Here is a 3,782-nt window from a genome sequence, read left to right as displayed (position 1 = left end):
ATGTATCTGCACCCACCATGTTCTGTCACTGGCTGAATAACTGAGATGAACAGATGCTGAGGGCTTTGGTCTCCTCTGAATTGTCTCTAGAACCTTCTCAAATAGAGCAGCCAGCTTCCTTGGCCCATATCTGTTGGGGAAGGCCTGTTATTTGCCTGTTATTTGTCAATAAAGTACTGTTGAGCCTATAGGAATCTAGATAGGTGGGGCTAGGAGTCCAGGAGGATTCTGGGAAGAAGAAACACAAGAGAGTCAACATGTAATGCCATGGGGGTAGGAAGCCTGGAACTATTCTCCGGTAAGAGACATACTTAGATTAACAATTATGGGGTAATTACGTAAGTCAGAGCTAGCTAGTAAGAAACAAGCAAGGCCAACAGCTTCATAATTAATATAGCCTCCTGTGTGTTTATTTGGGACTGATGCGGATCTGGAACCAGGCGGGCAGGAAAGCTTCTCTCAAAGAAAAAGCTTCTCTTAACACATATCCACTTAGATACATTGCCCTCCACCATCCATGTCCCAACATGGACTGAGGAAGTGTATAGGACACATTTTCATCTTTTCTCTTCCATGGGAACCCCAAAAGAAAAGAAGCCAAAATCCCCCAAAGTCAAGCCCCCCTCTCTCCCGGGAATTGTGCATTGTCTCCTCAGATGTCTGCCACATACAATCGTCACCAACAGAGCTTGGAACATGGCCATCAGTCACCGCTGCTTCCTCTTAAGAAAGATGTAATAGATGGGGGAAACTTGCCCAGGTTTGCCCAGGCTAGGAGATACAGAGGCAGAGATGGGAGTTGGGAGATATGGGCTCCAAGTCTATCTTCACCACCAGGGCACACAGTCTGTGGGAGCAGAAGCCAGGCACCTTGTTGGGTCATAACCTCCCTGGTGATGGCGTGTAATAACTGCACTTCCAGTGATGATCAAGAAGGGAAAATGCAAGGACGAGTCAACGTCTGTGGAGAGACAGAACACCCCTCTTCAGGATGGAGACACAGCTCCTTCCACACCCATAAAAAGAAACCTGGCAGGTATCCTCGATCTATGGCACGTTAGTTAGGTACACGAACTCGCACATAACTCATCCACAGTCATAAAGTTTGGGGGCATCTCCTTCCTTGCTTGAATTTCATGCATAAAATTTGCATGCCTAATAGCCCTGGCAGACGCTTACAGGTGACAGACTTACTGCCCTTCTCCTTCTGAAGAGACCTGCAGGTCCCTCAGCAGGTGCGTGTTAAGCACCTACTCCCTCTCCCTTCACCAACGACCCAATGTACGAACTTCAAGACTGCCAGAACTCTGCTGGAGAAACTGACTTCCTGCTTGGGTCCACCCCTGTTGGGGCATTGAGGGAGGATGGAGTCGGGGCATCCATCAGGCTGTGTGAGGCATTTTGATTCCCTGTCCTTTTCACAGGAGAAAGGAAAATTCTCATGACTGATGAAGGATATCAGTGAGAGTCCAGCAGCCCCATGGTTAGAACCAGGAGATTAGGAAGTCTAGAGGGTCTAGGGAGCCCATTTAGGTGAGGGAAGGGTGTGTCAGCCAGGTGCTTTCCACGTAACGAAGTATCTGAGAGAAGCCATTAAAAAAAGAAAAGACATATTTTGACTTACGGTTCCAGGGTTAGACCCATGGTTTGCAGGTTCGGTTGCAACCAGAACATGTGGGCTGGAGAATGCGCAGAGGAAAAACTGCTCATCTCAAGGAGGACAGGAAGCGAGAAGAGAGGAGAGGCAGTACAAAGACAGGATATGGCCTTCTAAGACACCCCAGTGACCCACCTCCTCCATCCAGATGCTACCTCCAAGAGCCATCAACCATGGCATCAGGAACCTATCAACTCGGCTAGCACTCCCATCCAACCCCACAATCCACATCCAACATCCAGAAATTTCCCCAGAAGCTTAGGCATTTGAATACTCTGTCCCCAGTTGGTGGCATTTAGGGGCAGGGTGGGGTGTTAGGTGATGCAGACTTGCAGAGAAAGTCAGTCACTGGGGAGCTGGCATCGGGAGTACACAGCAGCGCCCTACTTTTGGTTTACTCTGTCTGCTTCCTGTTTGTGGCCCAAACCGTTGACCACTGCCGTGCTTCCCGGCCAGAAGCCCAAATAAATTCCCCCTTTGTAAGTGTCTCATTCCAGCAACAGAGAAGTAACCAACGCAGAAGCTATGGAGTGGGCACTGGGTTACAGAGAAGAAATAGCTGTTTCCTTTAAACTGGAACTCTCCCTCTCAGGGGAGGAAGACCTTCAGAAGGTTTAAGAAACTCTCGGAACTTACCGGGCTTGCGAACCCCTTCCCCAAGGTTGCATAAACAGTGAAAAGCCAGTGGTGGGAGGGAGAGGTTCCTCACTGCCTGGATGCTGCCAGGGGAGGGAGAGGGGGGCTGGATGCTGCCGGGGGCAGGGGGAGAGCTAGATGCTGTGGGGTGGGGGGGGCTGGATGCTGTAGGGGAGGCAGGGGGGCTAGTTGCTCAGGGGAGGGGCTCCAGCCATTCTGGTTTTGTGAGTCCCCATCCATCGTTCCATGCTAGGGTAGGCTTTTTGGTTGCCTCTGAGGTACCCACGCTCCCATAAAGTGACCCTGGTGAACTCACTGGTCTGCTAAGTTCACCCTAGCCCTGAACCATTCATCTCAGGGTCTGTAGCATGTTAAGGAACCCACTGGTACCCCAGCTCTGTGCCCGACACACAACACAGCAAAAGGCCAGGACTGCCACACAAATCGACACTCTCGGGTCCTGAGCTATTCATTCTGGGCAAGGAGTGTGCAATGATGGGGATACCTGAGGCCCAAAGGATCCTGGCGGAGAGTCTGAAAGAGTAAGGCGGAGATCCATAGAGGAAGATGCTTCAAGCCAATCTCTGGTCTCCCCAGGCAACCAGCACACATTAAAAAAGAGGGGAGGGAGGATGGGAGGGAAGGATGGAGGGAGGGAGGTGAGAGGCCAATGGGGATTCACTTTCTCAACACTATCAGGATATCAACCCTGGTTCTCCCCTGATTCTGCTTGGCTTTGATATACTTTCCCAAGACATCTTATGAAAATAACCTGCTCTGGGCCTCCACGGTGTGCTCATTTTTCCAGAGATTGTGGTACTGGTTCCACTTTGTCTGATCCCTAACTGGGACTCCTTGGAGGGAGGGAGCCTCCGCCGCTGCAGCTTCGGGGGGCAGGCAGCTTCCATCAAGGATCACCCTGAGATTTGCTTCTTCCCTTCCCGTTTGCTCCTCGCAGAAATCTCTGCCTAGAAGAAAGTGCCGGGCTGTTCATTTCAGAGAAGCAACTCGGTACCAAGTTAATTACGGAAGAGAAAGAAACAGAGGACGAAGCCTGGCCACTCTCCAGGCTATTTATCCCGAGACATTTCCAGGCGGCTGGAACCAAGCAAGGGAGGCTGGGGCACAGATGCCTTCCAACAAGAGAGGGAGGAGCGAGGAGGGCCAGGAGAACTGCCAGCTCCCTCCATTCTTGTTAGACAGACGGAGGAAGATGGGTGGAGGGAAGGCGGACTGCCACGTCCCACCGTCATCATTACGATGCTGTTCAGTCTTCTCCATCCCTTTGTTCCCTCTCTCTTCACACTCCAGGAACTGCGGGGACAGAGGAATCCGGCTGCCGGTTCTCAATATAATTGGGCTTGGTTACTGGTTTGTACAATCTTTTCCCCAGCTGCCGGAGGTTTATCTCAAGGCAACTGTGCTCTGGTGACAAAATCAAGGGCTTTGTAAATATGTTTTCCACTAGGGGAATCAGTGTACTTTTGAG

General features: G+C 51.0%; 1 long non-coding RNA gene across 1 annotated transcript; it reads right to left on the bottom strand.

The window, feature by feature from the left end:
- Positions 1–381: 381 nt before the first annotated feature.
- LOC121134516 lies at positions 382–2,339 on the bottom strand. Its single transcript, XR_005871603.1, has 2 exons — positions 1,625–2,339; positions 382–961 (listed from the first exon to the last, which is right to left on the bottom strand). It is a non-coding gene; the product is annotated as an uncharacterized LOC121134516 (long non-coding RNA).
- Between the last annotated feature and the right edge of the window lie 1,443 nt (positions 2,340–3,782).

Source organism: Mesocricetus auratus, unplaced genomic scaffold (genome assembly GCF_017639785.1).
Source record: "Mesocricetus auratus isolate SY011 unplaced genomic scaffold, BCM_Maur_2.0 Super-Scaffold_100028, whole genome shotgun sequence".
Classification (NCBI taxonomy): Eukaryota; Metazoa; Chordata; class Mammalia; order Rodentia; family Cricetidae; genus Mesocricetus; species Mesocricetus auratus.
The sequence above is the reverse complement of the archived record's forward strand: the minus strand, read 5'-3'. Positions and strand labels throughout refer to the sequence as shown.